At 38.2% G+C, this 24,188-nt stretch overlaps 1 long non-coding RNA gene across 1 annotated transcript; it reads right to left on the bottom strand.

The window, feature by feature from the left end:
• Nucleotides 1-314: 314 nt before the first annotated feature.
• On the bottom strand, nucleotides 315-1,462 carry LOC119777979. The gene is made up of 3 exons (XR_005280008.1): nucleotides 891-1,462; nucleotides 747-794; nucleotides 315-352 (listed from the first exon to the last, which is right to left on the bottom strand). It is a non-coding gene; the product is annotated as an uncharacterized LOC119777979 (long non-coding RNA).
• Between the last annotated feature and the right edge of the window lie 22,726 nt (nucleotides 1,463-24,188).

The raw sequence follows: 24,188 nt of genomic DNA, 5'->3' as shown, positions 1-24,188 counted from the left end.
GCAACATGAACTCCAAGAAGAAGTGGTCCCAACCAATGTTCTGCTAAGATGAAGAGCAGATCTATTTTTAGGGCTGACACAGTCGATTTATCAGTCTAGTCCACTGTTTAAATAATTGTTGCATTATGAGGAATTACCTCATTGTGCGTTATGCTCTCATCGATGTGAGCCGTTTTCCGGCCCAATCCTGCTTTCATATGTATCAGTTGATCATCTTCTTTTGGTGTTTTCATAATGTTTTGGCAGTAAATAAAAAACCCCATCTAAAGGTTTCATCTTTTTCGCTGGGACCAGGCTTGTTGGAGGAAATCGATGTTTTCCTCTTCCCCTGTTGTAAAGTCCAGGAAAAGATCTGTTGTACAGAAATTTGAAGATAACCAAATTATACTGATTATTTCATTTCAAAGATCACTTTGATGACATAACCGATGACAAATTAGACAGTAGATTCAAAGAACCACAGAGTGATTTAGACATATATTGCATAATACAAAATAATAAAATACAAGGATTATTCATATGACTCAGTTCAAAATTATAATAGTCAATTTTGCTAGAAAGACCCAAGTCCCAAAAATGTAATATCTTTTATGAGAGATTTACATTGTGATGATTAGCTGCCGCAGCAAAAGGTAATACTATTTTATGCCATATTAAGACATACAAGTGGAATTTTGGAAAACAATTAAAGGTCTTTATAAAAATGCTTCAAAATTGAATTGACAATAAATAAAGTTGTCATTTACCTGCTCATTTCCATTTGGACAGATGGTTCAGTTTGAGGTACCCTATGACTGTTGGACAACAGAATTTATTAGTATACTGCTATGATCAACATATTCAAAATATACATATTCATTCGGCATTAGGGCAACAGTTTATCATTGAACCTGGCATTCTGGTTGGTGAGGTCTCCTCTTCCTCCACTCCGTGGTCTTTCAGTTAATAAATTCAGTAAGTGCCTTGCAGATTCAACTATAGCATCCCGACTACTCTGTAGTCACAAAATATATGAAAGACAAAGTAGCAGTTGAAAAAGGATTAGTTAAAAAGAAATTTACACTTCATGAGAATGATCACTTTTACTTGGGAAAACTCTGTGATGTAGGGTTGCCACCTTTCAGAAATTAAAATACGGACGCATGCTACAGCCCATGTCACCCTTCTTTCATAATGGTGGGATGGCCGGTGTAGTGATAGAAAGTATTTGGTAAAAAGTCTACTCAAGTACTGAGTAACTGATCATAACACCTGGTATAATGTTCAAAATTTCTCAGACAGCAAGAAATAAAGTTATGTGCAAATATGTATGTGAATGCTGGTTCCAGATCAAATTTACCACGGGGGCCAGTAGTCAATGGCCCCCGTGGGAACCTGTAGTCCAGAACTACAGGTTGCAGATCCCTGATCTAGCAGATTGAAAGTGTCATTCTATTTCACTAGATAAGCTAAAACTACAGCAACATAAGTTTTAAAGAATAGAGACAGTATAATTTCTTCAGTTTCCCTGGGATGTGTGTCTTCCTTCTCACGTCTGTATATTTGCTAGGACATGGTAGAGTATCGGTTGAGGACATTTTAAAAAGACGCAGGTTGAGAGTGGCTCACCACGACTGCTAAGCCCCTTTTGCACAGCTGGTACGGGGTCGACCTGGGCCCAGGGATGCAAAAGGGGCTTTGTGTCCGTGTCTAGGCAACCGTGACATCATCATTAGTCCAGCGCGTTCTGGGGTCCTTACTAGCTCCCGCCACAATTTAGCTTACCTTAACATGTCTTGTGTTTTATTTTCGTAATTAGTGTTACACTAAATGCGTGTGATAGGCGTTACTGTCGGACATACAGAAATAACGAACAAATCGCGTCTCGTATACGGGGCGATTCCATATTTTACGAAAAGGGTGGCAATCCTACTGTGCTCTTCTCCCATTAAAATTGTAGAAACTATATCAAGCACAAATAAATCTACAATTTGGTAGGTAACTGGTATTTTGAATGATGTTGTAATGACAATAAATTTCTTAATTAATTCATAAATGAAGTCACCTAACAATCGGTCTCCGCCACGTGACGTCAATTGTTTACCTCGGGCGCGGTGCATCGTGGGAAAACCACCATATTAGGTGGAAAGTCGAGATAAGCCACACACGGCTGTTCTTTCAGCACAATTATTTACCAGAAATGATATAATCATGTTGTGTGAGAGGCTGCCAGTCCCGGTGTCATGCCAAAGTAGTTATCCCTGCGAATATTTGTATCCCCTCGTCGGGAGCGCGCACAGAGTAGGAAGATCAACCCGAGTTAACTCCGCTTCAATTCCAACGCGCAGAACTTGAAATTTGAAAGGTTTTACGTGTATGAAAGTTGAGCTTTACTGTTTTATTCTTTTCTTCATGTGTTATAGCAGAATATCGCCAGTGATATTGATCTAAAACTAATAATAAAACACAAACGTTTGCTTGAAAGCTGGTCGCTGACAGCAGTGTCTACTCCTCCCTCTGAAAGCAAACAGATCCTTGTTCTTTTCCATACATTCCTTAAAAAAACCTCTCATTGTTTCACAGTGTCCAAATGTTCTCATCCCATTGAAAACTGTTGTAAACCATATGCTTGTAATAAAAATGAAATAGAAAATGGAGTGTACGTGTAATCATTAAAGACTATATGCAGAAGGAAAATATTTTTTCCTGGTTGAAATTTAGTACTTAAATCTATATTTGTGTTTATAGTAACGTACAATTTATCTATGTTGTACTATCCTTAATAAACAGTTTGTCTTCTAACATCAGCCGTTTTATTTCATCCCATATTGTCAGAACTGGCAGTATGGGATGAAATAAAACCTGCTGTAATCTGTTCCCCCTGTCTATATCAGGCAAAAAAGGTCTCAGCTTTTTCATTTTTTTAGAGTGGCAGTCTGTGGGAGTGGAGCTCGAACCAAGAACCTCAGGATTCCAAGCTCTATGCCCTGACCACTCCCCACTGCTACTGCAGATCCGCATACTGTCCATTTTTTAATAAACCCATTTGAATTTATCCTACTGTCTGTCTTGCCAAAAAACTGAGTCCCTCTGTTCTGATTCATGACACTAATCCTGCTTTACATCTCTTATTTATCCCAGACTTTTCTACTGAGTTGGTTTACTAGTGGCATGTTTTAGGTTTTTCATACCCTGGCTGTAATCATTTCTAGGTTGTCAAATTAAAATCTGAATGCAAAAGTACAGCACATTTTTCACACTATTATTTGTAGAACATTTTGAAAAGCGTGTTAAGTTTTTTTCCATTTTTGATTTACTTTGCACATCTTATTTTTCTACAATCCTAGAAAAATAAGATTAAATACTTTTGCAAGGAACTAAAGTCAATGGAAAACTTTTCCTCTTTTAATTTTCTAGTTGCAAACTTTTTAGTACAATTAAAGCGTGACAGAAATCTGAACATCACAGTGTCAGCCTTCGATTGTATTCTCTCTGAGCTCTCACTGGTTCCTGCCAAATAGCTGAGCGAAAGCTGAGCGAACCTCTAAACTGGCTCCAGTCTGGCAGGGCATCACAGGAAAGTTTGATATCCAATTTCCGGTTTCCTTATTGCCTCCAAAGAATAAGAAGAGCTTAATATGGCTGGTGATCATTTAGCTGCTCTAGCAGCTTGATAAGCATATACTCTGGCCTGTGATTTCAGCATTGAGCCCAGCCAGAAAGGAAAGTATTTTGGGAAATGTTGCAATCATCTATTGCTGAGCAGAGCTCCTCTCATATTTCGTGCATTCGGATAATATTTCATTGGCCTGTTCCCCCAGCTCAGTGGTTTTAGCCCTGGTTTGCAGTCTTACACTGTGTGCACTGCATTTTTCTGCAGATGCCTCATGTTTGCAGCCAGTTTCAACATCAGACTGTCAAGCAGGGTGGTTTTCTGTAGGGCATTTTCCCTACTGCGTCTTGTTACTCCTAACACATTGGTTCATCAGTTATCATACACAGGGGTGCCTGATTTATTCAGATTTAGCTTTAGTGGTATTTGTTTTTTGTAAATTTGAGGATTCTCTTTTTTTGATAGATTATTGAGAATAATCTTGAGGATTAATATTAGAGAATATGGTGCAGCAGCAGCTCAGTCAACCAGCTAATATTGTTATTGTTTATTTTGTTTGCAAAGCTTTTTGTTTATAATGTGTGTTTTGTTTCTAGCCAACATTGATATCTCAGGTCTGTGGCTTTGAGGAACTGGCAAAAAAGCAAATCTGTCCTAACCTGAGCCTTCATATTGCCTACAGGAGGTTGTCCAACTTTCTTTTAGATATCTTTTTTATCCCATCACAATATACTTATAGTTTCATTATGTAAAGCACTTTGGATTGTCTTGTTGATGAAATGTGATGTACAACTAAAATTGCTTTGCCTCACAGATGATTAAAGTCCTCTTTGATGCCCAGAATGCCCTGCCTGCTTCCTGTGCCTCTTCTCTCCCCCTCGCACACAACTATTCAATAGTATTTACCGCCAAAGCTTTATCTTCCAACTCTACTTCTGTTGCCTCAGCATATGATGCCTCTGGAGTCCTTTGAAGCATGGGTAGATCCTGAGCCAGGAGAAAGAGAGGTTCACACTTGGGTCACAGTAAAAGAAAAGGAGAGGAAATGTTGTCTTTGTAACTACATAACTCAGCCAGGAAACACAGAAAGAAAATAAAAGGACTGATGGATTATTCACAGAAAGGTTATGAAGGCTGTTATTACTCTGTTTCCTTTCTTGGTATCTATGATGCATGGTGTTTTGAAAACATGCATTACACCGGTCTGAACCAGTGGTTTTAAATCATCTTATCACATATGCCAAATTCGTCAAATCAAAAGTTCTTGCAGGCGGAAGAAAATATATATTTCTTTGTAAAAACTTGCTCTATAAAGCAAGTCTAATAACTTATAAAACGTTGATTTTGGTGCATTAAAGTCTGCTTGTCAGAAAAAAAGATAAAGATGACAAATTGGACCATAAAAGTAAAGAGGAGACACCATTGGGATGATCAAAAGACAAATACTTTGTATTCTGCCAAACTGTTTCACTCGTAAAATTACAGGTGCTGGTCATAAAATTAGAATATCATGAAAAAATAGATTGATTTCAGTAATTCCATTTAAAAAGTGAAACTTGTATATTATATTCATACATTACATACAAACTCATATATTTCAGATGTTTATTTTGTTTAATTTTGATGATTACAAATGACAACAAATGAAAATCTCAAATTCATCATATCAGAAAATTAGAATATTACTGAAGACCAATAAAAACAAAGGATTTATAGAAATGTTGGCCAACTGAAAAGTATGAACATGAAAAGTATGAGCATGTACAGCACTCAGTATTTAGTTGGGCCTCCTTTGGCCTGTATTACTGCAGCAATGCGGCGTGGCATGGAGTCGATCAGTCTGTGGCACTGCTCAGGTGTTATGATAGCCCAGGTTGCTCTAATAGTGGCTTTTAGCTCTTCTGAATTGTTGGGTCTGGTGTATTGCATCTTCTTCTTCACAATACCCCATAGATTTTCTATGGGGTTAAGGTCAGGAGAGTTTGCTGGCCAATTAAGAACAGGGATACCATGGTCCTTCAACCAGGTACTGGTAGCTTTGGCACTGTGTGCAGGTGCCAAGTCCTGTTGGAAAATGAAATCTGTATCTCCAAAAAGTTGGTCAGCTGCAGGAAGCATGAAGTGCTCTAAAACTTCCTGGTATGTGGCTGCGTTGACCCTGGACCTCAGAAAACACAATGGACCAACACCAGCAGATGACATGGCACCCCAAACCATCACTGACTGTGGAAACTTTACACTGGACTTCAAGCAACGTGGATGAAGTGCCTCTCTTCTTTTCCTCCAGACTCTGGGACCTTGATTTCCAAAGGAAATGCAAAATTTACTTTCATCAGAGAACATGACTTTGGACCACTCACCAGCAGTCCAGTCCTGTTTCTCTTTAGCCCAGGCAAGACGCTTCTGACGCTGTCTGTGGTTCAAGAGTGGCTTGACACAAGGAATGCGACAGCAGAAACCCATGTCTTTCATACGTCTGTGTGTGGTGGTTCTTGAAGCACTCACTCCAGCTGCAGTCCACTCTTTGTGAATCTCCCCCATATTTTTGAAGGGGTTTTGTTTCACAATCCTCTCCAGGGTGCGGTTATCTCTCTTGCTTGTACACTTTTTTCGACCACATCTTTTCCTTCCCTTCGCCTCTCTATTAATGTGCTTGGACACTGAGCTCTGTGAACAGCCAGCCTCTTTAGCGATGACCTTTTGTGTCTTGCCCTCCTTGTGCAAGGTGTCGATGGTCGTCTTTTGGACAACTGTCAAGTCAGCAGTCTTCCCCATGATTGTGTAGCCTATAGAACTAGACTGAAAGACCATTTAAAGGCTTTTGCAGGTGGTTTGAGTTAATTAGCTGATTAGAGTGTGGCACCAGGGGCCATCAATTTTGAACCTTTTCACAATATTCTAATTTTCTGATATGATGAATTTGAGATTTTCATTTGTTGTCATTTGTAATAATCAAAATTAAACAAAATAAACATCTGAAATATATGAGTTTGTATGTAATGTATGAATATAATATACAAGTTTCACTTTTTAAATGGAATTACTGAAATCAATCTACTTTTTCATGATATTCTAATTTTATGACCAGCACCTGTATTTAACTTTGTCATTAATAATTTTAGCTAATTATGAATATCAATAATCCTAGATTTCTTTTTAATACGGTAAAAATACCCTTATAAAGCTGTAGCTCTTCTAAGCTGCCCATTCTCCCATCTCTAAACAGACTATAAGAATCACTATAACTTAGAATAATTGTCATCCTTTCAATATTATTAATTCATTCTTAGAAAGTAAGGAAACGTTGGAGGTAACTTTAGAACCTGAACTGTATTTGGACAAATTTAACACAACTAAGCTTTCTGATTTATCAAAACATTTGCTTCATCTAAGCCATCAATTATATTTATTCGTATATTCTGATGGCAAGGCAAGGCAAATTTATTTGTATAGCACAATTCACTACAAAGACAATGCAAAGTGCTTTACATGATTAAAAAATAGGAAAATAAAACAGAATCAAAGCAAGTAGGAAAAAAAACTATAAAAAAAATGAAATAAAAAATGCAGAAACAAAAAAGGATATTAAAAACAGTTGGACTTAAGAAAATAAAAAAGTTGAACTAATGATGTTTCAATTGAACCGTTTAACTACAACAGCCAAAGGCAATCCTAAACAAATGTGTTTTTAGTCTTGATTTAAAGGAACTCAGGCTTTTACAGTTTCCTGGAAGTTTTTTCCAGATAAGTGGAGCATAGGAACTTAATGCCGCTTCTCCATGTTTAGTTCTGATTTTTGGTAGGCAGAGCAGGCTGGAGCCAGAAGACCTGAGTGATACACTGATAGCAAGTCTGTGATGTATTTAGGTGCTAAGCCATGCAGGGATTTATAGACTAATATAAGTATTTTAAAGTCTATTCTCTGAGATACGGGGAGCCAGTGTAAGGATTTTAGAACTAGGGTAATGTGCTCTACTTTCTTATTCTTAGTGAGGACATGGGCTGCAGCATTCTGGATCAGCTGCAGCTGTCTGATTCCCTTTTTAGGCAGACCTGTGAAAACACCGTTGCAGTAATCAATTCAACTAAAAATAAATGCATGGATTAGTTTTTCCATGCATGCTGAGACATTAGTCCTTTAATCCTGGAAATGTTCTTCAGGTGATAGAAAGCCGACCTTGTAATGGTTTTTAAATGCTTTTGGAGGTATAAGTCAGAATCCAGCACTACACCTAGATTTCGGGCCTGATCGGTGGTTACTAGCTGAAGCAACTGTAGCTGTGTGCTAACTTTAGATCTCTCCTCTATTGGTCCAAAGATTATTATTATACTGATGAAACCAATCAGTAAGACAAACTTCAGGCATGTCTTAAAGGTCCAAAAGATTTGGGTGAAATTTCTGCTATTAAATTCAGACAAGTCATAATTTATCGTTTATTTGATCATGGTCTTTGAAAAAGAAGTTTATTTTTTTCAGTCATTTCAGCTGGATGGAATTAAGCTTGCCTCTGATAATATTGTAAAGAAAATTGATGTTATATTTGAACAGAAATGTTCACATCAGTTTGACATTAAAAAGTTTCTAGAATGTTCCTCTTTCATCTCCATGATATATTAAACAACAATATTTCCTCCAGAGTTGATGCTGAATATGTAGGCTGACAAGTGCCACGATGCACTAAATAAATTACTTATGAAATAATTTTGTTAAGTAAATAATGTGTCATTAATTGAATAAAACTAGAAAATACAAACTGCATTTGATAAATATTGAATTTTTAGATGGGCCTCAGTTAAATGCATTAATTTTATTTTAAGAAGTGAATATAATTATTAACTATTTTTATGTCCCTTCGGGGAAGTGCAACATGAATTTATTTATTTTAACTAAAATCTTTGAAACTGTCACTTTGTTCTGGTCACCAGAAGGTTTCTTTTTGGAAATTCAGTTTTGCATTTGGGAATTAAATGTTAATGCCCTATGAGTATCCCCCACTGGTTGGGGAATTGTTTTTCTAATAAACCGAGAAAGAAGTCAAATATTTTATTTCACTTTCTATTTCGAGCATCTATGAGAATGAGATAAGTAGAGCATCTGTAAAATTATGCGTAGGATGAGTGATTGCATCAATTATGCAGCAATTGTTCACATATGCTGCATGCTTGATGTGTGGAAACTACAGTCCACACTTTGCTGAAACTGTCCAAACAAATCTGACGGTCTAGCTTTTCTAGAATAAAAACTGTGTGCTGCAAAGTCAACAGTGTAGTAATGTGTCAAAAATCTTTGTTGTCTGGCTTCATGCCTGCTTGTGACATCAAACTAAAAGCAGATATCCAGTAGGCTGAAAAAGATACTTGACTTACAGAAGGTTATTGCACTAAGCTGCAAAAAGCAGGATTATCTTTGGCTTAGGTAGCATTTCACTTTTGAGAAACAATCAGATCTTGCAGGATTTGAAAATGTGTTTTCTGCACTCACTCCTATTACCTACATCTTCACTGAGAAAGCAGTATAGCATTGATAGAATTGAAGCTACTAATGGAACACACCTTTTTCTTACCTAATCCTTTAGATTAAAAACATGTAATCTAAACAGACAAAGACTTAGGTCTTCACAATAGTGCAGATTTTTACAGAAACTCTAAAAATATTTTGTTGATTTACATGTCAAACCCCTGGACCCACATTGTCTATTTCTGTCTCCCTCAATAATAACTACCAGTCCAGAGCTTCTTGCAGTGTTGGATCATCAGGGCATGCCCGGATGAGACAGTCACACACACTGCTTCTCAAAGATTCAGTCATCCTTTTTTGCTTTATCCTTAATGTTATCAGGGGGTCTGCACTTTGTAAAACCAACACATCAAGCAGGAGGGATTTAGCCAGATTTGTGCAGATGCTCCCCAAACCTTAAACCTCCCTAGATGGAGTCATTAAAGGTTTATTGTCACATAAAGATTTTCAGGTTCCCTTTGGACTTCAGTACCAAAGGTAAAGTATTTAGCAGCAATAGAATGCTCTGAATTCAGATTGTTTAAGGAATAAAATGAGTATCCATCTTTTTCTCCATCAAGTGCTTCTCTCATAACTACTGTAATAAAAAAATACTAAAAAGGTGATGGTGCATCATGCTTGTTTTAACAATATGCAAAACGCTGAAAATTAGCTCTTTCTGAAAAATAAAATAAACACTATAAGTATGATTTAAAGTTCATAGCTACTTTTTTATCAAGACAATATTTTTAAAAATAGTACATCCACAGAAAAATTAGGGCCTGATCTTTAGAGGGCTTGCGTGTCTTAAAACAGTTGTAAATGTGCAGAGCAGATCTTCAAAGGGGATGCAAAGTAAATTGCGTCATAAATTAGGTCTGAACTTTCACTAGGCCATCAAAAAAACCTAATATCCTTATAAAAACTATTCCATTGTAGCTCTGACTTAATTGATGTTGTCCTACTGGAGGGTGAACCTCCATCCAAGCCTCTTATTTGCTCACTCCAGCAGGTTTACTTGAAGGACTGCCTACATTTACCTGAATCCATCATTCCATCATCTCTGGGCAGTTTTGCTTTTTCCACTTAAGGAAACCAAAGTATGATGCTGCCACTACCATGTTTAACCATGAATGAGGTGCAGAGTTGATCCACTCATTACTTTTATGCAAAACTAATCTCATCCGAGCACCTTCGTCCTAAACCAAACTATAAACAGGCCTTCATTGCCTTATTTTAATGTCTAATTTAGTAGCTCTTTTTATAAGTGGTAGATTTGTCGGGTACACAATGAATTGTTGTCCTGTAAACTTTTTTTTTCCATTGAGCAGTGAATCTCTGCATCCACTCCAGTGTTACCATGATGCTCTTTGCTGCTTCTCGGATTTATGCTCCCCTTTTTCCCACCTGTCAATTTAGGGCAGGGGTCGGAAGCACTTACAACAAACAAATAGCCATTTTTTACAGTGTTACATGAATAAAATCAATCTTAATCATAAGACCAACAACATAAGACAACCCTTTTCCAAGTTTAACAGATAAACTTCAAATGTACATCTTGGAGCATAAAATTCTATTCATATTGTTAGAGTGATAATTATAAAATTATTGTGTGGACATATGAAACATTGAAAGAAAGAAGATGCTACATTTGTATCCTGTGATTCAACCAGAAGGGTCATAAACTTTTATGACCTCCAGTAGGTTATGAGGCAGAATCTTATTACCTGCATCCTCCCAGATAATCATTACTGGGTCTTCTGTTTTAGGCCCGCCTTATGATGTTGTAAACTGTTAATAAAAGGCTTTGCCATGAAGGGATCTGTGTGAGAAGGTGCTGGTTTCGGAGCCAACACCTTCTCTCCGCTTCTGCAGACGCTGACGTCATTACAAAACCCTGTCTCTGTGTTGATTATTTCCTCTTAATCTTTTAAACTGACATTTCTCTGGATTACCGTATTTTCACGACCATAAGGCGCACCGGACTAAAAGGCGCACTCTCAGTTATGTGTCCCATTTCTGTATTTAACACACACATAAGGCGCACCGGACTATAGGGCGCGTTTTTTATATACAGGTACAAGTCCTCTACTACCTTTAAATACCTCTACTGCGTATTTAAAAATACAGCGGGGGCAAAACTGAGTATGACTGTGCTTTATTCATGTATTTATTACAAAGTATTAATCAAACCTGGCAGCTGGCCGTGAGACAGACCCATCGCAGATGACACAGCGCTGTGGTCACTCCTAAATTAACTTAAAATCCTGAAACCTGCTGACGGAATATGTTCGCTTTTATTGCCGGTATCCTGGTGCCTGCAGCTAAAATTATGTCAGCTGTCAGCGCACCGCTGGTATGTGGGGGTCTGAGCGCCTCCGACAGAAATAGATAATCTGGATGAACTGACTGCAATTATTAAGTTTTCAGGTGGACTTTCTCACTTAAAAACATATTAAAACTACTTTATTCCCACTGATCACAGCAAATATAGCTGCAAGATTTAGATTATTTAGATGAAAAACACCTGCCAGCAGCCGCGGTGAACGAAAGGATTTCTCCTGTCGGCGCACCGCTGGTATGTGGGGGTCTGAGCGCCTCCGACAGAAATAGATAATCTGGATGAACTGACTGCAATTATTAAGTTTTCAGGTGGACTTTCTCACTTAAAAACATATTAAAACTACTTTATTCCCACTGATCACAGCAAATATAGCTGCAAGATTTAGATTATTTAGATGAAAAACACCTGCCAGCCACCGCGATGAAGAGGAGACGCGCCGGGGCTGCTGTTGAATTAAGTTTTCAGGGAGAAAAATAGAGCGGGAGCAAAACTGAGTATGATTGTGCTTTATTCATGTATTTATTACAAAGTATTAATCAAACCCATCAAAGTCATCATCCTCTGTTTCTGAATAAAACAGCTGCGCTAAATCAGACATGCCAGTTTCCCCTTCTTCGCTGTCAGTCACTTTCCGTGCAGCGCAGCTCCTCAGAAATAATGCCGGCTGTTGCGAAAGCTTGAACCACAGACTCAGCAGACACTTTAGTCCAAGCATCTACAATCCATCCGCAAACTGTGGCGTAATCTGCCCGGCGCTGCCTTCTTATCCTGAAACTGTGGTCTCCGTCTGTCATCCATCGCTCCCACGCCGCTCGCAGCCTTACTTCGAACGGCTGCTTCACACCGATGTCGAGCGGTTGAAGCTCCTTTGTCAGACCCCCCGGGATAACGGCGAGCACAGCGTTCATTTGATTCACCTTTTTTTCACATCGGCTGTGAGATGGGCACGCAGCGATGGTGATGCGTGGAAAAAACCACCTAGTCTTCTCACATACACCTGTCTCAGCCACGCTTTCATCATCTCCTCATCCATCCATCCAGCCTTTTCCATTTGCGTTAATATCATATGTCATCAGAGCGCTGTCTGTCTCGCTGGCAGCTCCCAGATCAGCTTCTCTGATTGCTTGATGCGGCGCGTCCAGCAGCAAAACTTCAATTTTTCCATCTCGAGCAGCAGAAGCGCGTTGGCGGCGCTTCAGATGCTTAAACGCTCCCGACGTGCTGCACCAAAATGCGCTGCGGGACCTTTTGCTGCACCTATATGCGCGTCCACCATTGACTTTGCATGTAAACACGCTGCTTCTGCTGCACCTGCTGGGTCCGGTTCACACCGATGTCGAGCAGCGTTAATTTGTTTCCCCATGTTTTTCACATCAGCTGTGAGATGGGCACGCATGGAGTTACATATTAACAGCAACGGTGAGGGGTGGAAAAAAAACACCTGGCCTCCTTACATTCAGCCACTCTTTCATCATCTCCTCAATGAGGTGGTCTCAAAAGTCGCAGTTACAACACACATAAGGCGCACCGCACCATAGGGCGCACCGCACATTTTGAGGGAAAAAAAAGACGTTTAAGTGCGCCTTATAGTCGTGAAAATACGGTAAAACCCAACATTTTTGGTGCTGAACAGGCGCGCTGGAAGCTGTTTCAAGCAAGGGGGGCTGATGGCTGGGTTGGAAAACACGTGACGTCATTATGTTGAGGGCTGTGGCTGATGTTTTTAACATGATATTTTAGACCTACATTTGTCACCAAAAACTGCCATTTAAGGCCCCGTCCACATGAAGTCAAAACGAACACGAAACGCTAATATTTTCCAGAACGTTTGTCTTAAAGACGGAGACGTAAAATAAATGTGATCGACCACATGAATGCATGAAAACGCTGCAAAATGTATGAAAACAGGCAACAAAATGTTGGGCATGCGCAGTAATATTTATACATGGCTGCCCTGCGGGTCCATTTTCGTGGTTCAGTCAAATTCAGGTGCTGAACTATGTCGTCGATATTGCTCTGTTCTTCCTGGAGATATTCCAGAAGAAGAAGATTCTGTTGTAAGCCCAACAGCAGGGTGAGTAGCATGAGCAGCAACCATTCAACACAGTACGGCGCATTGTTGTTATGATACTGTGTCACGCATGCGTGTAAAAAAAAATGTGGTCAGACCTTAAAGATGGAACCACGAAAGCGGCATTTCAAAATCTTCCCACTCTGAAGGCTTAATAAAAAAAAGATCGTTTACAGACCCCGAAACGCCGTTTTCGTATGGATGAGAGGCTGGTTTGGTGAAAAATTTGTGAATTTAGGCCAGGGTTTGACTTCGTGTGGACGGGACCTAAAATGCATCGGAACAAAGCATGAACATTTTAAACTTTATTTCTTCTCTTGTAATCATTCAAAACAAACAACAGATCCCAATCAACAGGATCAGGAATACTTGAATGAAACATGGCCTACATATAGCCTAAACTGAGCATTGATCGTCTTGAAAGTCCATTCGACTATGGATATGGGGAATGATTTCATATCTGAAACAAAAAACACACACAAAAAAAATTTACAAATTTCATATTTTATCACTAAATAGCTTAATACAGAGATAATATTTAGTGATATTCTAGCGTAGACTTCTTCAGCCACAGGACTACGATGAATAGGCACAGCATATAGAAATAAATAAGAAATAAATAACGCTAAATAAATACTCTGCGGCAGTATAGTGGAATTAAAACCATTTCCTACCTCGAAATCGTCAGAAATACGTTTCTGCTGCCTATTGCTAGCCATGCCTAAACGAATGTGAGGTGGCGGAAGCTTCTGGGGGAGTAGCCTAGTTTTTTATGAAGATTAAAATAATGAATCATTAGTTTATATCTTATACACAGCCCATCATTTTAATCCCATATCAAACACAGTCTTTTAAAAAATAAATATATAAATAATTTCATGTTTTTAAGTACAATATTATGTTACTCCACAGCCCCCACCATGGGGGGCTGATGCTATGACGAGGGAGGCTGCAGCCCCCGCAGCACCCCCCTTCCCGTGCCACTGGTGCTGAAACTCCGGGAGTCAAGATCCAATTGTCCGGGACCGTGCGGGACCAAGGCCAAGAAACTGTCGACAGCCGTCCACCCTTTGCCGGACGGAGCCAATAGGTTGGTCCAGCCCTGCCCTGGACATCCTGGTGACGACTCAAGCTGAGGACTGATCTGCACAGAAAGGGTAAGCCTAAAGCTTTTGATCAAAAGTTGGTCTGGGACACTGTGAAAGCTATAACTAGTTGTAGTCGCTAGACTATATGACAAACAGGGTTTGTTGTGAGAGATCTGGGATCGGTATTCTGTGCGTTTTGGGTCTGGGACCCTCTGTGTGAAAAGCTATAACTAGTTGTATTCGCTAGAATATTTGACAAACAGGGTTTGTTGTGAGAGATCTGGGATCGGTATTCTGTGCGTTTGAGTCTTGGACTGTGTTGTTCTCGAGATAGTAAGGTTTGCAGCTGCAGCAGGGATATTTGACAAAACCAAGTTTTGTTGACAGATCTGGGATCTGGGTATTCTGTGCATTTGAGTCTGGGACTCTGTGTTGTTCTTGATATAGTAAGGTTTGCAGCTGCAGCAGGGATATTTGACGAAGCCAAGTTTTGTTGACAGATCTGGGATCTGGGTATCCGGTGCGTGCGAGGGCCTGGAGCTGGAGACTCCAAAGTGTACACGATAAATGTTTTTTTTGTCTATGTTGGTTAAAATAAAAAATAAAAATATCTTAGGCCTTAGAATAGGTGTGTGTGACTGTGTGGGAGTGTGTCAGGAAACAATCGAACCTTTCAGGTTCGGTTGTTTCATATTAAAACAGCAGGGGTTAATACAGTACAACTCTTGTGGATGCAGAGGCAAGAATTTCTCACCTGAAAAGGTAGAAGCAGAAATTACCACAACAGTGTTTGGGTGCTGTCCTGCTGAATAAACATCCAGTGCGTAGAATACCCTAGGTGTTTGTACTGGACTAAATTCTTTAAAATGGGAAAAGGTCAAAATAAATTAGAGATAATTTAGAATCTACGATTAGAAGTTGTAGAAGTGCAGGATCCAACAAAAAATAAAAAATAATAATAATAATAATCACTTAAATATATAGTTTGGAAAAAAAATGGGTTTGAGGGACGCCTCTATTCCAAGATAAAATAATAAGAACTAAATGATAAAATAAGAGTATAGAGAAGATCATAAAGGGGATGTAAAATTTGTGTCAGATTGATCCAAGTAATTTAAAGTACTTGTAGGAGTGGAAGTTAGAGTATGATACATGCACAAAGCAGATACGATGAAAACCTAAATAAATAGATCTAATGTTGTGTTTGTCCGGTTTTAATATTATGTGTTTCTATGTTTGTGGGTCTTTTAAGTTTTTTGTGTGTCCAAAAAATAATGAAACACAGTTTAGAGGGAGACAGCTTAAATCTGTATTAGCGTGCAGGGGGGGTGTCATTGGAGCAATGACTACAGCATTGTTCTAATTGACAGCCTTCCTAATGCGTCTGCAGGGTCTCCAAAACTATAATTTCGGAACCAAAATTTAAAAATTAATAACCCACAAGAAAATTATTTTAGTCATGCAAGCTACATACAGGGAATAAAATTTTTTTTAGAGGGATTAAATAAGTGAATTGTGCAAGCTAAAACATAGAAACAGCTATGAACCAAAGTTTGGACCATAATTGGGCTCAAGAGAGGGGTTGGTGGTCACAGGGGAAAAACAAGGGGTCACGTAGAAAACACAATAGGTGTTTGAGCAATTGGGGGACCAGGAAGAAAGAGTCCACAAGGGAAGTTCTTCACCTGAGTGTGAATAGATGTTTGCAAATGGGGGAGACATTAAAATAGTAGATGTGTATGAAGCATGGGGGATATTAAATGCATTGAAGGCAAAAACATGAATAGTTTTAACAATTATTAGACAAGCAGTTAGACTTATATGCAATTCAGGAGCCTGTAAAATTTACATTCAAGATAATGTAGGACTAAAACCATCTAAAATGCTAGTTTTTGTACAATCAGCAAATGGTCAAATGGAATACCTTTAAAAATAGAAAACCTTCAAACAGGAATAAGATTGCAAGGTTCTATGTTTTTGTGGTGGTATCACCAACTTACCACATTAATTTGTTAGGATGGGAGTTGATGGGAAAATTAAGCAATTTTTCCCAAACAGGGGGGCATGAAGGCCGAATGTGTGGAACATATAAATAGCGTTTCAACAAAATCTACTTGTGTTTATATACACTATGCTAGAAGCACATTGTCAGATCCACTGGATGAAAGTCTGTTAGTTGAACAGTAGAACACTTTGAATTTGTGCAAAACAGTTTCTGAAACAAGACATTACTATAATGGCTGCACAAATTCTGTACATAGATGGGGGTTCTTAGCAGCAGTTACTGTTATTACACAGATGTAAGGAATGTACTGCTTATCATGGGTAAATCATTTGTCATTGGTTAAGACCAGTGAAGCACAGTGGAGAGACAGATGCCTGCGTTTAGAAGCTGCAGAAGGTGCATCTGATTTCTATCTATGTCCGCACCACACAAACCAGGCTGGCTTTATAGCCGTAACGCAGAACTATGGAAGCAGCCTTATAAAATTCTGTTCAATACAGAAGCTTGGGTCCAAGATTTAGCATTTGTTAAAATAACTCAGCATTCTTTGTTATCACAATTTGATGAAAATGATTTCAAAGATATTCCAAATGCATTGTGGTATACAAGAAGAATTGATGCAAGACTGTTGACAACTATAGATTTAGCTGAAATAGTTCCTAATACAGGCCAAGGATAAAACAATATCTGCTAGAATGTGAACCAAAGGAAAGTATAAACTAGTTATACAAATTTTAGTAGGTGCAGAAATAAGTTTGGGCCATGTTATTTCAGAGGAGGGTGAAAAGCTACAAGGGTATCTTTTTGGAGTTGTGCAATGACTGCAGGGCTTAGATTCCACATTACGAAAAAAAAGAAAAAAAAAGACACTCAGCTTTTCTTAAGTTTTTTTTTATTTTTATGACACACTAATAGCTATGTCAGAGAAGCAGACAGCGGTTCGCAGTGCAGAATGTGGAACTTTTCTCAGCAACTGTCTTAGCTTTGTAAACTTATCAAAAACCGTGCATCCAAACAGCTGGTGGTTAAGCAAGTTATATTGTGTTGTTACATTCTCATGGTGATACGCTCATACCTGTAGTGTCTTACTTTTAAAGGTTAAAGAGGACCCGTGTAAACAACAGTTCCCCCATATTCTTATTCTTTAGTTAGATATATATATATATATATATATATAACTGTAATTTGAGCATCTAGCAAAAGCAATTTCCCTCTGGAATTATTTTGATTCTGACAAGAGCCAGCAGCTATTTTGATCCATGAAGTTATCATGTCTCAAACAGGTGGGAGTTATGATGAATATGGTATAGTTACACACACAAGTGTGTAACTACTACTGCTTTTAAAATTTTTGCATGTCTCACATGTTGTGAATACAATTAACAAGCAAATCAGAAAACTAAGTGAATTCTGAAACTGTTCAAATGCGGAACTGTTTAAAGAACATGTAATCTGCCCAGAGCTCCTTTTTGTTTCCCCACAGGAAGGCCTGAAGCCTGTAGACCGAGAGCTGATTAAAATCATCAAAGGGAAGAGTTGGGAAGCTCCGAGGTGGGAACGACCCTACATAGTGCAACTAACAACCCCCACCACTGTAAAGATCCAGGAGAGAAACACTTGGATCCACCAGAGTCATTGTAAACTGATTAAAAAATTTTCTTTAGCAAAAAAGCCCAGTTACTTTCACATTGACCCCAGGAATAAGGTATAGATCTGTGGTGAAGTCCAGCTTCAAAGGGGTTTGGTTTTTTAGGACCAATCGTCTCAACCCTGGTGAAGAAACCAACCTAACCCAGTCTTTTAGAGTCCGGTTAGTGGGTGTTTCCTTGGTCAGACTGGCGAAGATCTGAAAAACCAAAGTGGTTTTGCTGCCCGGTGGTGACTGTTGGACCGGTGTTCCTAGGAACTCAAACTGACTGTCTGAAACAAAGGAAGAGCAGGATGATTTTTGATGGATCAACAGCAAGTCATCCTACAGTGCCAAGATGTGGTGGCAGCATTCCAAGCGCGTTGCTGAAGATTTGAACAAAACAGACTGTTATGTTTGTACTCATATTCCTACTCCTATGAATACAATATGAATTGAAAGATGCTGATGTTTTTGTGTATAAGAGGAGGGAAATGTTAGAGTGATAATTATAAAATTATTGTGTGGACATATGAAACATTGAAAGAAAGAAGATGCTACATTTGTATCCTGTGATTCAACCAGAAGGGACATAAACTTTTATGACCTTCAGTAGGTCATGAGGCAGAATCACACGGTTGTGTGACTTCCTTCCAGCCAGTTGGTCAATTCACACTTATTACTCTTATTACCTGCATCCTCCCAGATAATCATTACTGGGTCTTCTGTTTTAGGCCCGCCTTATGATGTTGTAAACTGTTAAAAAAAGGCTTTGCCATGAAGGGATCTGTGTGAGAAGGTGCTGGTTTCGGAGCCAACACCTTCTCTCCGCTTCTGCAGACGCTGACGTCATTACAAAACCCTGTCTCTGTGTTGATTATTTCCTCTTAATCTTTCAAACTGACATTTCTCTGGATTAAAACCCAACACATATATTCCAAATTAATGAAAAAACAGCACCTAACATGTAGAGTGAGCAATAGGATTAAAAAAAATATATTAGAAAATAATGATTCCTTGTGTCACTGTTGTCATTCTGTTGTTATAATTTTATGCAAATTGAGCACAAACATCTCAGAAGAAGAATCTGCAACTAGCCTTTTCTTTTCCTATATATTCAAAATGTTTTTAATGTCTACATGTTTTTTGAGGTGAACCTATACCAGTTCTGGGTTGGTCTGTCCCTTTTCATGTTCAGATAATGATCAAAGCTCTGGGATATGTTTTTATTTTTTCTTCAATTCCAATTATAATCTTTCTAACACAAGGGCAGCACCATCCAGTAGCTACAGCCTCTTCCATGCATATTGTCATATTGTGTCTCTTGGATGGGTTGTTTGTGAACAAATGTGCTCTGTAAAATGACAAATAAAGGCATTCTGATTTTGAAAGCTGTGGATCTTGTGTTTTGAGACCAAGCCCTGCTTTCTCTGTAAACTGTCAGCTACTGCATACTGGTTGGTATCTAATGTTCTCTAAAAAACATCTAAAATGAGAAACTGAACGGCTCCAAGTGTGCAGATGCAAATAACATATAAATAGACTTTATCTGTCAGTAAAGTATAACAGAATAGAAATTGTGTAATCCGAGAGAGCATGTACATTTTCTAATTAATAAGTTAGTTGAAACAGAAAGATGCTGGTTTCCTGGTCTCAGTCTTTAGCTGTAGCCCTGGAGTCTAAATAAATTTTCTCTCCACAAAGAGATGATTAGTATTGCTCATTGATTAAATCCTTTTTTGCCTGAAATACTGCGTTGTAATTTTAAATGAGAACAGAGCTGCCTTTTTTCTGATGCAAATGGTTTCTCATTCAAAAAGGGTTCAAGAATGATGCAGTCTACTTTCCTCAACTCTAAAATAGTATTTGTTTCTAACTTTTATACAAACCTACAGTTTCTATATGCAATGTACAGCTGAGCTGAAATCCTGCAGCAGGAGTTGGGTAATTAATTCCAGGGCTGATGGTAGGTTTCTCTGTGCTGTCCCTTTTCCTCTGCTCCGTCTTTCAGTGTGAGCGCTCAGTGTTGTCAGGGAAAAACTCCAGAGAAATGAGGAGAGAAAGACTGGTCTGGAAAAGAAATTGAAAGAAGTGATTTATTTGTGTGCATTCTCAGAGAAAAATCATGAATAAATTCAGTCAGGGGAGCTTTTATGCATAGCTCTTTGATTGTTTTGTCCTGTCCCTGTAGACAAAATAGAAGAGTTGTGTGCATTGTTCGAAAGCTGCACATCTCTCATTCCCTGAGGTGCTCAGTGAGATATATGGTACTTTTGAACAGTCTGTTCTAAAGTTAAAATAAAACTATCTTGTTCGCAAATAACTGTAATGGGTCAGTCTTTTAACATCATAGCATTGTGCTCTTTCCAAAGAGCACAATGCTGAGCGATGAGGCTCTCTTCAATAGGTTTATCCACTCTGCCTGACTCATCAATCCCCTATGTGACCTGAGGTTTATGCAAGTCTGAACCCATTGCCTTAAAAAAGCCTAATTGAGCTGTGAATTGATAAATCAATGCCAACTTATCCATTTCATACCTGTGTCCACTGGAGCAAATTAGAAGGAGCTCTCCAGTGTGATAATATCATCAAACTTTGAACAAAATGAGCTGCATTTTATTAAGTCCAATTTCTACTTAATGTTAAATCTTCTGGCATTAAACATTTTTTTTTTTGGTTAATGTCAGATTTTCTCCCTTTCTCCAATCATAGTCATGTTCTCATACCAACAGTAAGAAACCAACCTGTTCTAGATGTTTTGTTTAACATGGATAGTAGATGGAGTGGGTAAGGATAAAGGGGTTGATAATGAGGTTCAGTCTATCATCTGTCAAAGTAAGAACGAGCTGAGCAGAAAAGTAACTTTTAATTATGAGATATAGATCATGCCTGAAAGAACGAGATCCAGAAGACAAGCAGCTGAAATGGGCTTCCTCACAGTATTACTGGGATCCCATCCTAGACAAGCTACTCTCAGGGTGATCAACATTTATCAGACTGGTTCTTGAATGAAACTTTTTCTTCTATATTTAGACTGTAGTCCTTTAGACAAAAAAAGTTGTCCTACAACTATAACTAAAGTAAGGTATTAAAAGGTCTGCTCTTTCCTGGTTTATTTTTAATTCACAAAAGTTATTTTGCTCAGATTAATCGATCAAACCTTATTTATAGGTCAGTTTTTATACAGTAAAATGTATAACATTAATTAAACATTAATTTAAAAAACATTACCCCAATATCGACTAATATAAAAGAGATCAAATTAAGTTGACGGACACACAAAAAAAACGATTATCGATTTTAACAATTCTATTAAGGCTTAGACTAAACTATTGTATACACAGAATGTATACAGAACGAAATAATTATTTACAGCTCTCAAGAAACGCATCGATATGGTCAGTTTGATGTTGAGTCTTTGACATGATTTAGAGTTTTTTAACATTCAGCAGTCTGATGGTGGTGGGCAAGAAGTTGTTTCGGAATCTGCAGGACCTGCATCAGATGCTTCAAAGTCTCTTCCCAGAGAGCAGCAGGGAGAACAGTCCATGGTGGGGGTGTAAGGGGTCATTGATGATGTCACAGGCTCTGTACACACACTGTTGGGATGGAATGTCATTTAAGGAAGGAAGAGGAGCCCTCATGATCTTCTCTGCTCTTCTCACCACTCTTCTTACCTTCTTCCACTCTGAGGCGTTGCAGCCTCAACACCACACAGTGAGACAGTTGGTCAGAATGCTCTCTATGGTGCTTCTGTAGAAGGTCGTGAGGATAGGTGGGGACAAATGGGTTCTCCTCATCCTCCAAAGGAAGTTCATGCCCTTTTGTGCCCTTTGGTCCAGTGAGGTGGTGTTTACAATAATAAATTAAAATTTAAAGTAAGAAAGTAATGATAAATTAAAGGAAAGCCTAACCAATCAATCGCAGAGAATAAGAACCAGTGGAAAACCAATCCTGGGATTAAATTAGCAAAAAAGTACTGACATTCTTATAGAGTTCCCCAAGGTTTTATATTGGGCCCTCTCTTGTTCTGATTCTACATGTTTTAGTGATTTGTTTTGTTTTTCTTCCATGCAGTATTTCTTTTTATTCCTATGAGGACGACATACAAATTGGATCAAAGCAGTCGTTACACCTTATTTAGAAAAAGTGAGCTGAATTTAAGCTCACATAATTAAAATTAAAAAGAGTTTATTATTAATTGACAAATTGGGTTTTAATAATAACAATACAACCCGGGGTGCACAAAGCGACCAGATATCCTTATATTCTAAGGTAACTGGAATAAAATGTTCTAAAACAAAGCTAGAGAAACAAAATTGTAGTAATATATTTTCCTATATATTTTTAATACATAGGAAAAGAAAGGCTTGTTGCAGATTCTTCTTCTGAGATTTCCGTGCTCAATTTGCATAAAATTGTCACAACAGAATGACAACAGTGACACAAGGAATCCTTACTTTCTAAAATGTTTTTTGTAGTAGTAATAATAGTGGAAGAAAACCAAAAAATACAGATAGAATACAATAGAATAGAATTTAATTAAACTTTATCGTCATTACACTGTCACAAGTAAAAAGCAAAGAAATGTAGTTTGCATCTATCCAGAAGATATGAAATTATACAGAAATAATTCAATTCTGGGACTCTGGGAAAAAAGATGCGAAGATTACATATATTACCTAAGATTAAATTAAACAGAGAGCTAAAAAAAAATTAAAAAGGTGAATAAAAATAATAACCAATATTTAATCTTAATAAAACAATAAGATCAAATTAAAATATAAGAGAACTAAATACATTAAATAACCAAAAGTTCAACTAAAGGCTAAGGTTTTTAATTTGCTTATACAAACATCAATTTTCATAGCTCCCCTCAGGTCTTTGCGGAGTTTGTTCCAAAGGTCAGGCCTGTAATAAATCAACAGAAGACCTTCTCACAAAACCTGAGGGGTATGGAGCTCTCGTACAGTAAAAGCAAACCCAATAAATAGGTTAGAGCAAAACCCTTAAAACCTAAAAAAATAAGAGCCTTCTAATAATTTATAAAACAATTGACCAAATCCTCAGCATTACCTGTACGGACTTGTTTATTTGAGGGTTTGCCTCCTTAGCGGGTAAGCTGAGTTTCAAGAGTGAGAGGGCCATGTTTTCATGGAGGCATGGCCATTTTTCAGAGCAGATAGACTGTAGATGAAAGCAGTAAGTGCATCTTTCAATCCATAATCAAGATCAGTACAGCCTGCGGAGCTTCATAAAGAACAGAGCCACTCTTTTTTATGTGATTGAGCTGAACTTAACTGTACTTCACTGACCTTAACTCAGCTGAGATTATGCATCCCTTCAACCGGCCAAATATGACTTCTGTTTTGAAAGGATTCACATCTTAGTAAAAAATTTGGTGACCTTCTGGGTCAGTACAGTGATGGAGTTGCTTCTTTTTTACTTCTACGATTTAAAACTAAGTTATGAAGCAGTCAAAGGTTCAAAACAGTAAAAGCTTTTTGACAGCAATTCTTTTTACAAATTTTAATAAGAGTTTCTCTGACCCTCAGCACCCCCCAAAATGCTCCCGCTCAGTAATCAAACTATTTGACCAATTACCAGCGAGGGTAAGGTGCTATTTTCGATAGTAAACTACAAATCATTGTCCAACATATAAATACAATAGAGGCAGAAGGAGAAACCCACCAGTGTGGACCCAGATCTAGAAGATGATGTAATTAGTTGTAAACATCGCGAAACAGAGATGTGCAGAGCTGCAGCTGCACTAATAAAAGCCTCATCTGTCAGATTGTTATGGTGTCCATGCTGTGTTGTTTTCAATGAACTCCCAAAGCAGATAATAAGGATTTAGGCTGTTTGTTACTGATTTTATGCCATTCTACGTATGTTCATACAATCCATAGAAGACCCGAACTCTAATCGTGTCATGATTGGCTTAAGAGACTTAACCCACATGCA

The sequence above is a fragment of the Cyprinodon tularosa genome, unplaced genomic scaffold (genome assembly GCF_016077235.1).
Source record: "Cyprinodon tularosa strain WSP-4 unplaced genomic scaffold, ASM1607723v1 ctg1297, whole genome shotgun sequence".
Taxonomy (NCBI): Eukaryota; Metazoa; Chordata; class Actinopteri; order Cyprinodontiformes; family Cyprinodontidae; genus Cyprinodon; species Cyprinodon tularosa.
This window is presented reverse-complemented; position numbering and strand designations above follow the sequence as displayed.